The sequence below is a fragment of the Callionymus lyra genome, chromosome 4, assembly GCF_982586985.1.
Source record: "Callionymus lyra chromosome 4, fCalLyr1.hap1.1, whole genome shotgun sequence".
NCBI classification, from domain to species: Eukaryota; Metazoa; Chordata; class Actinopteri; order Syngnathiformes; family Callionymidae; genus Callionymus; species Callionymus lyra.
Genome location: NC_141821.1, coordinates 22,278,477 through 22,289,234, shown reverse-complemented (window position 1 = coordinate 22,289,234; position 10,758 = coordinate 22,278,477).

Here is a 10,758-nt window from a genome sequence, read left to right as displayed (position 1 = left end):
ACACAGACCTTCAATTCATATTTAGTATTAAAAAGTTTTTTTCTTTTCTAAAGACATTTTCCAGGGATCGTTGATGAACATGTGAAGGTCACTGATGGTCTTGGGGTCGACGGCTGATGATGTCACATACAGGTCAAAATCTCTGTTGCTCAGTTTGCTGTTTTACAAGCTTCAGCCAATCAGAGGTAGTTTTGTAGAAGATTTCAAATACAAACAATCGTGTGATACAACTTATTAGTAGAGCTCCAATATCTTCAGTAGTACATGTTCACTCCTGGTTATTAACTTTCTATCTAATTTCTTAAAGGAACTGACAGCTGAGAACTATTGCAATGCTTCGCTAATGGCTACATTGAGTACTGTGTCAATGCGCAGTGAGGACGCTTTGGTAGTTGTGGTTCTTCGAAATATGCTTCAAACTTCCTGGTGGACTCGACGATCCGTCGGACTCTCTCGTAATCCTCGCACACGAGACGGTGATGAACGAGTTCAGCGCCGCGGCGACTCGCTGTCACACGGAGAGGTGAAAAATGACAACTGAGGCGTATAATTTCTACCTAAAAAGAGGTTTAGAAACATCCAATCCATCCAAAGTAAATAGTGTTTTTTATTTAATTCCCCTCGGTTCCTTTAATAGAGCAATAATTTTAGACCCGAGAATCGGACTCTGAGAACTCAGTGTGGGTCTGAGTCCAGCCTGTTATTTGTGGACGTAGATCCTCCACAACTATACTCATCCCAAACAACAGCAGCTACATTAGACGCAGGAACACCAGCCGGCTGCAAATTACAAGCTCTGATCCAATTGTGGTCTGTGTGTGTGTGTGTGTGTGTGTGTGTGTGTGTGTGTGTGTGTGACAGAGAAAGTGACTGTGAGCTGGTTTTTAAGCATCACAAGATCTCATCAGATCACTTAGGCAGCGAGGTGGGCGGACACGAGCCGAGTCTCCGCCGAGTCTGGACCGGCACCAGTCCAGTGAGCGTCTCTTATTTAATCATGAATTACTGAGTTTTATATTGTTACTAGAACAGGAAGTCCTGCGAGCTTGTGTGTGGAAGGGGAAAAAAAAAAAAGAGTGATTCAGAAAATGTCATCTAAATGTGGAAGTGATGTATCACATGCTGGTATGAGGTCTGAAGTGTTTTCTCAACATGAATAGTCGTATTAAAACATCCTCTGATGCTTTAAAAATAAATTAAATATAGCTGGAGTATTGTAAAAGATTTTGAAGTCCAAAATCATAATTTTCACATTTTTGTTTATTTTAGAGTTGATGCTTTCCAATCATTTACTCATTACTTTCTTATCTAATGAATACAATTACAAATATATAAAATAAATAATCCAGAGGATTCCAAAAGCCCCTCAAGGCCACACATAAGTATATTTGGTACTTACTGTATACTTCATTTGTTTATTTAAAAAATATAGTTTTTATCATTTATCTGTGAAGACAGACATATTTTTAATATCTAAGGGGAAAAAGAGTGATGTCAGTTTTTCAGGTATTAAGCGAGTCAATCATTAAATAATTGAAAGGTAAATATTTGTGGGTACTTTTGTATCTGTAGGAGTCTGTTTTTGTATGATGGCTTATCTGTTAAAGTATAATTAAATGTATTTATTTTTTTCTCCTGTAATAACTTTGGTTACAATCCCAGGTTCTGGTTACAATCCCAGCTACATAGGGTGAGAGGCAGGGACACCAGTTGACAAGCCTTTAGATATATATTCAAGCATGTTATTGTGGGGGAAAACGTCCAGTTGTTCCTCTGGAAAAGTAGGTGAGTCTGCTTGGGGTCTAAAGTTAGCGGAAAGTCAAAGTGGCAGTAGTAGCTTCATCTGTCCTCAATGGCTGCAGGTTTTTGTTTTCTACCCATCAAGCACAGTTTAACCAATGAGGTTTCAGCTGAAACAAGCAACATCAGACTGACTGATCAACTGATAACACTCCTAAGACTCAGATTGGTGAAAGCTTGTCCTCTTGATTGGTTGAAAGAAAAGCTTGCACCCACAGCGGTGCCTTGCTGAACACTTTGCCAACCACTGATCTAACGTCTCTATCAGATCCTTCAGTGGATCGATCAGAAGAGATTCACTGAACCTCCAGACACTGAAACGCTTTGATCAGCGAAAGAACAGGAAACTATAAGGGCAGAAAAACGCAAACAGTTTTCCTGTTAAAGAGCTGATGGTTTAGAAGCCGATTCTCACACGCAACTGATGCATCCAATGTTCAAGAGAGAAGATATATTGTAATGGAATCCAAACATTAACATTTTATGGAAAACAAACTAACACAAACTCTGATAGTGGTTTATTTTGACTATTTTTGATGTCAGTTAGTTTGAATTAAGTGTTAATCATTTTTATTTATTTATCTTTTCCTTTCATAATAAAATCCCTAAACACGTCGTCATATGTCCGGCAGAAGTACTTGTTCTGAATGTACTTTGTTGTAAAAATTCTACACATATTTGTTAAAATACACTCTTTTGCTTCTTCTTTTATGAGTGAAAATGTTTTACAGTTTAGAATTCCACAAATCGTTCAGCAGGTCAGTCCATGCTGGGCTTGGTTTGGTTTTAAATGTGATTATATTTTATATTGTAAATGTTAAAATGTTAGTCGCAAATATATCTTAACAACATTCATCATGTTCTAATGAGTCTTTAAAGTATTTGAATCAATTGTGTTGCCTTGATTTTAGTGAGTTAACCATAAATGAAATGGTACCAATAATTACCATAATACGTTCATTCAGCGTTTCGGTTTCGAGCTTTGGTTTCATGATTTTCGGTTTCATCCTAAAAAGAAAGTATGTGGATTCCCTATCGATCATCTCGGTGCATCCTCGATTTAGCTTCTCCACTCTGGTCTGGGAACATCTTGCTTCCACAAAACCTGGAAGTTGCAGATGAATGTTATTTTGCATGGGACGTAAAATTGTGGTTTTAGCAAGAAATTCATTCTGAATAAATCACCTGCAAGTTTCCGAACAGCTTGTTAATAATTCTGATTTATTCAGCAGTCCACTGGAAATCTGCAATGTAGATAAGTCTGGGTAGGAAAAGTGTGGGTGGAACCAGCAGGAGGGGGGGGGGGAGAATAACTTTCTCCAAATGATTAGTCAAAAGTGCTGACACTTCCTCAGATGCTCGGTTTTTTTAAAACAATCTGTGATCGTTGCTTCAGGTCTGCAGCCGAGGAGCAGTTCTCCACGTACAAGCCTGGAGTGAAGAGGAAGCGGCTGCTTGGTATTCGGGTCACGTTGCACGGAGCATGCTCGACAGGCGGAGATGTGACAGGCGACTTTTCCTAGAAGTGTCAGTGAGGTTACGAGCGAAGCTGAAACACATGCACAGTATGCTCTTCATTGAAGATATTTCAGTTGCACCGAGGAGCGGTTCACCACGAGAGTCTTCCTTCCACGCAGTTTGTGATGCAATTTCCCTTTCTGCCCTTTGTGCGAGTCTGAGCCGGCCCAGACGGTCCACGAAACCTCCTGGTCTTGATGGACTCCAGGGTCCAGAATGTTAGTTTACATAACCACCGTTCACACACTCTCACCGACTGACCCACTGAGAGGAGCCCAGCGGGCGAAACATCAGGACCGACCCGACCCGTCCTGGATCCGCTTCCATCGGAGGGAATCCGAATAATTCACAACCTGCAACCTGAACCCGTCCCCGGCGCTTCTCAAGCCCCTCTCCGCATGTCGGCATCTGTGTAAACGCTCCGGTGACTCACCCGGCGACCCACTGAGGCGACCGATTCATCTCGAAGGTTCTAGAAAGTAAAAACCGGAAGAGAAAAACTCACAGTAGAACCGTTTCCTGCTTCTCATAACTCTTGAGGTTAGAGACCTGACCGGGCCCGGGTGTGTGTGTGTGTGTGTGTTTGTTTGGGGGGGCGGCCCCTAACACCCCGACCAGGATCTCTGAATGACGAAGAAATATTGATTCTCACTCAACTTCCTCTCGTCGTGACTCAGAGTGAAGAACAGTCAACAAAGAGCGACTTCTCGAAAAGACAAAAGTTACTTTTTCCAACTTTTTTCTCTCTCGCACTCGTCGTCTGAAGCCACTTCTACATTTCTTTATTGGTCAAACTGCTGAGTCAGCGACGGTTCCTCTTATGAATTTCTCCACCGAGGAAGGAATCCGAAACATCCCTCCGATAAATGATGCCCTTGTTAGTGATTCTGGCAGCTTACAAGTTATTTTCACAAAGTAACTTTTACTTAAGTAACATATTTTTTCGACTTACTTTAGGACTTTATTATTTACATGTTTTAAGAATCATATCAAGGTAAAATATATAATAACATTTAAAAAATTGGCCTGTAATAATATTGTATCATATAAGTTATATGTATTTACAGTTGCACCTCAGGAAATATATTTGCTTCTTTCATCAACAAAAAAAAAGTTTGAGAAAAAACATTACTTCTGCCAAGGAGGTACAGTTTAACTCTGTGGGTGGTTGTGTCGAAATATTGTATGGTTGCAGCTTTTGAAAGAGAACTGCAAAAACGTCACCACCTGGTGGCGCAGTGGTTCAGATGACCATGTCATTCTGGCGTCTTAACCTTGACTTTCCCTCTTTTGTCACCATTTCAATCATTCATTTGATTGATTTTCTTCGTAAAGGTGTGTCAAGCAGAAGGTAAAGGGTGAATAAAAGAACAGTGGATTTCCTGTTGCACAACGTCAACTCTCCGAGATCACAATAAGTGTTTAAAACGTAGAAATGGCAGCAGGATTATTGACTCACGGCTCGACGACTTCTGATCTGCTGCCAGAAAATGCTCTCGAGGCTCAAGTCAGTGAAACTCTTGTGATAACTGAAGCGACGTCGCTGGATATTAGTTTGTGATTTTTAGTTTTAGGCTCAGAAAATTGGACGAAAAGATGGTTACGCAGGATTTATATCTTGAGTTGATGTAGGAGCTGTTCTGTAAAACCATCTGGATCCTGGATTATTTTGAAGAAACGATGGGTTCGCACTAGAGCTTCCTTGCTTTCTTTATTGTGTGTGTGAGTCAAGAGGTTTCGGAGTCGTCCATAATGGGATTTCAAATGCTACAAAAAGAATTTAAACAAACAGTCTAAACACATTTTGGTGAATAATCCCATTGTTTTGACTTCCTGTCACAGTTGTAACTTAAAATTCCACTATTTATCTCTTAAACTATGAAGGTAGATTTGATCCTCAAAGAACATTTCAATCAAAATAAAGTTAATTCAACAAGTTCAGGGGAGAAATTGAGGATTAAATTTGTTTCTCTTATTGAAGCAACATTTTTTTGGGCGGGAAAAATGTGTCTAGGATTGAACTATTTTGAATGAATGAATGCAGTTTGTTTTGATTGAAGCAACTATTTTATTGATTTTATTGACAAATTATTTCCTTGATTTAAGTAACTTTTCTTTGGAGCGTTTTCTAACTGAATAAAAATGAAATTAATCCACCTTTTTACTAAACCTGATTCTCATATTCAGTCTCTCCAAATTGTATGTTTCTAGGGTTTATTTCCTCATCATTCCTCAGGCTTTTTACGTCATAGTTTTGACACAATAAATTCCTGCAGAAGTGGAAGAAGAGCTCATCAGATTTGCCCGAGCGATGAATTCCTGCGGGACGGGAATAGATGTCCTCGGACACGCTCCAGTGTAACCCGCGACTTGTTCCAGCAGCTCAGACCCCACGCTCACATTCTATCTTCCAACTGAACTCTTCTCACAAAAGTTTACAGAGGAAGACCGGTGGAGCACGATTCCTGGAAAGTGGTTTCCCACGTGAGGGCGGGTGGAATCGGTTGGACCGGGAGCAAGTAGCGGCCTGTGCTGGTGCGCAACTCAGGAGAGGGCATACTTTTAGAGCACTCCTGCCAAGTTCCAGGCAGAGCCAGACCTCCCACAACTGTCTGAGGGACTCTTTTTCACAGCCAGCCTGGGAACGCCGGCTTCGCTGCTCACCTGCAGCATATCTGGGCACTTTTTAATCTCTGTGCTCCGGGGGGTTATGGAAAGACTGCAGTGGAGAAAAAAAAAAAAAAAAGAAAGAAAGGGAGATGTATTCTGTTACTCGATGGGCTGATAAGGAAATGCAGCATCAAACATATGTGTTTGCATTTAGTCAACCAGGAGCAGATGCTGCAGATAAAGCGATTAAACGGCAGTTTCACTGCAAGACTCACTGATGAAGACGTAAGAAGGCTCGACGTCCTTCCCTCTATTCCGGTCCTGCTGACCTTTAAATGGACTGCACAGTCGCTTTATTAGCTTCTCTAACAGCATTTTAAATAAGTCGGCGTGTAAGCAGATCTGCGAGAGTCTCGCTGTGGCATCTCGTGGCGAGGAACTCGCTGCACACGCCGTATTTCCTGGACTGTTAGATGTTGTCACTGTGTTGAGTTCAACGAGTGCACGTTTTGTGAATGAAGCTCCTTCCATTTATGGTGCTAGTGGCGCTGAGGAGGAACTTCACACGTGACAAGAAGCCTCGTCGATGAAGACAAAGAGTTTTTATCAGCGTTTGATGATTTCACGTGATATTAGCGCAGAAACTTTCCACTTGTGTCACAGAAGGCGTCGTCATTTTGAGCGAATTATTATCAGGAGGGGCCGCTGACTGAATATGATGCTCATGTTTGGGGTTTTACATGATGATTTTTGTATTTAGGTTTGAACACAAACTCAAAACTTAAAACTCTATTACACTAAACTATCTCACACTTTCCACATCATGTCAGAACATTCTTTTTTTTTTAATCATTTTTCACTTCCAAATCATACATTTAATTTTCATAATTCTGATTTCTTCGAATAATTCTGTACGTTCCATAATCCTTGATGATCCTCTTCTATGTTCTTTACGTTTATTTTGTTCTTTGAACAATGTCATGAAGTTAATTAATAAAAACCCCACCATGTTATCATTTATGTAGCATTTATTATATAGTTCAGATTTTAAATAATAACAAATTAAAGGGATTTCTCGGCCAAACTCACTTATTTTCTACTCACACATGTCGACTTTATGTTCAGAGTAATCTGTTCCTTTTTAGAGTTATAAACTAAAATGTTTTTAAGGTTGTATTTTTGGACAAATAAGACGACTGAGCTCCAGTCGCTACATTAAAATGAACATACATTTTTTGTCTAAAACTCTAAAAAGGAACAGATTACTCTGAATAATCCCAAAACAGGGTAAGTACAAAATGAGGGAATTTGAAATTCAGTGTAACAAAAAATGTCTCAATAGTTTATTTATTTTATTTATGATATTTTCAACCAACTAAACTATGCTGATCGCACACACTTTAATTATTTAGGATACATATTTTTGTGTTCATTCATAGCTTAATTATCCATTTATGGTGAATAATACAAAGTATTGTTACATATTAAATTACATCATATAAAAAATATATATTTTATTTGCTTCTGAAAAAGCTCCGACTTGTAGACAACACCCAGATTTTCGCCCTATTGTCTATTCCAGTTATTTTTTCTGCCTTAACATTTGTTGTGGTTTGAGACTTTGACAGCTTTGTTTCCACTTAACAACAGATGTCAGTTCAACAAACACAAAACACTACAATTATACAGTCGTAATGTGGAACTTGTGAATGTTAACTACATAGAGTTTATCTTTCAATGCATTTTAACACACCCTGGATGCACTTTCCAGGGTGTCCGGTAGCCCGCCCAGAGTGGTCATGACAGGCTGGCCATGGATGATAACCTTGTCTTTAAACTCCCTGTGCTGCCTTTATTTCAGGTTCATTCCATCAATTTCTTTATCTAATCTACAAGATTCGACATGACACTCAGTAGTAAACCGGTGAAATACTGATATAAATACTTAAAAAACAATAAAGATCTTTTGTATTATGAGACAATTTCTACTCATCATTTACTATGACTTGGATCCAGAACCAAAACACTCCAAGTAAGATGTTTGAAAAACCAGGCAAAAGTCAAATAATAAAAACCATAACTTAACTTAACTTAGAAACATAGACACAAAAATTCTGCCCTAAATAATATTGAATAAGCATTACAAAGCCAAATTCAGATCCTAAGACGTGTGGTCTTGGTCTGTCTCTGCGGTCTAAAGTCTTGGTTCCTTCCTGGTCTTAGCAGTCTACGGTCTTGATCTTGTCGTGGTCTGTGCAGTCTATTATCTTGATTTGTTTTGGTCTTGTGCTGGTCTCTGCACTCTATGGTCTTAGTTTTGTCTCGGTCTTGTCTCTGGTCTGTGCAGTCTATAGTCTTGGTTTTGTCTTGACACAGCAGTTCAGAGGAAAGTTATCGTTAACATGGTCTTGAATGATTTAGTAGGAAAATGAAAAAAAAATATGAAAAAAAATGATTATGACGATGAAAAAAAACAGCTGATAAAAGCAAAAGTATATGTATTTCAGGCCATTGACTTCGCAAAAGAACCGGTTTGGCATCCCTACTGAATGGGTGGGTTCTGGCTTTTGGGGCGACACAGAACCTAAGAGTAAAACTCGCACACTGACACACTCAGATTGAGTCTGAGGTCGCTCGAAGGCGTTTAGAGTCTCTGGAAGGAATGTGTTGGAAATAAAACGCCACATTCTTTCCAGTGAATCAGCTGCTGCCGGAAGCTCTTGGCCGCCTTCCTGCTCTGCCTAAAGTTCTCGTCAGCCTGTAACGGAACCGACAGATCCAGTCATCCCTCCACGGGCTCCACTGCTCTGATAAGTTTCAGAGGTGCTGTAACCTCCTCTGGATTATAGGGACGAGAACAAATGTTTGTCTGTTGTTACGAGGTCTGGAATGTGGATCAATAAGTAACCAAATATCTTGACTTCCTGTTAATGATGAGTCATCGACTTTGATCAAAGCCTTAACAAACATTCATGTTGAAACCTGAGCAGGTGTTTCTCTGGCTGACTTTCAATCATCGGCATGTGTTGGTTTTGCTTATCTCGCCGACGTTTGAGCGGTTTTAACGGGCGTAAATTTAGAATCGAGAATGAACCGCCACACTCAAGGAAACGATAAACGCCCCCCCCACACCTTTCATTCTTCTTCAGGTGACGGATTCCTTTATCAGAATTCATTCATTCAACTCGGAAAACAGCCGAGTCAAAGCGACAGGGTTTCACCAACGTTTCAACCAAACATGTCGTTGAACTAATTCTAATAATACTAACACGAATACTAACAATCATTTAGAAACGTTTTGAATAGTTTTCAAACATTTCTATGCAGCTAGTTTCATTTCCTGTTCGTCCTAAAAAAAAAGCTACAAGCATTTTTTTTTTACAAAGTTGAAATAATACAAATAGTTAAAATCCTTCTGATAGTATTTCATAATCCAAGTCTTATCTTGAATGTTCTTAATGTGAAGTTTTTTATCAGCAATATTTGAACAATGTTAAATGTTTAAGGAATACAAATCATTGCATCAAAAGCTTTGGTTAAAGGTTAGGATGGAAAATATTTATATAAAAATTAACTCATTAAATGAAACAAAAATATCCCAACTTTACAGTAAAACCACATAAAAATACACAAAACATTCACCAACAAAATCAAAAGTTGATCAACGAAAAAACGAAAGACGACCAAGTCTTGGGAACCAGAATGTCTTGTTGTCGCCAGTCATTAGAGTTAGTTAACCTAGTGTTGTCTCTGGGTCAAGGTGACTGACCTCCACCACTAAATATGTATTTATGGAAGCCAGGGAGGTCATTCAGCTTGACCCAGAGACAAAACAGGGGATACCACAAACACATTTGTTTATCAGGCTTTTCGGGTCACCTTGACCAAGAGACAACACAAGAGTTAAGAACGTAACCTTCCGTTTGTATTTCTATTTATCTATATATTTATGGGTCGGTTGAAGGTCGAATGCTAATCGAGGCAACAACATTAGCAACACTTTCGCAAATGGTCTTCACGCTGTTTATTTCTGAAACCTCTTCAATATGATGTGTCATGTTTGAAGATTGTTGTGTTGCCGACCTTTGATATAGTCATGACTTTTGATTTCTCAACAATCCGACAAGAAATAAGGAATTTGTTACTCAAATCGCACAAAAATTCAACTTGCTACGAATGGCCTGCGACACCGCTGCCTTAAAAGCCGATGGACCTCACAGTTATGTCCAAAACTCCGGGGGGATCCGCTGGAAGGATATTCTTTCCTTCACACCAGACCAAGCTAAATATGTCAGGCATGTCCAGGGAGGCTAACAAGCCACACAGTAGACGTCGTGTTCGTCTCGCCGCTGCTCACCTATTGTGCCAAAAAAACTGATTCTGATCGAGATAAAGTCATGGAGCTCAGCAATTACTGACACTGGACACTTGTGGCGGATCAGTTACAGCCTCGACAACGGTATCTGGAGACCCTCGCTGCCACTCAACAGAGCTACACACCGACACAAAGACAACCAGCAGCGCAGTCTGGGGACGAATTAGAAATAGTACGTTGTATATATAAGAGACCAGGGTCACGAGGCGCTTAAACAACAAAACAATACTCTAAGAAACTTTAAAAGAGACTTAAGACAAACACAAGAGTCCCAGAAAATTAAGGAAAAGCCTGAACAAATGAAAAGGTCTTCAGATGTTTCTTGAAGGAGTCAGTAGATCATCAAACACAGATTGAGAGGAAGATCGTTCCAAAGCTTAGGAGCAACAGCCTGCATTCAAAGAACACATACCTCTGCCAAGGTGTTCATTTCACTTAGCAACATAGCATCATCA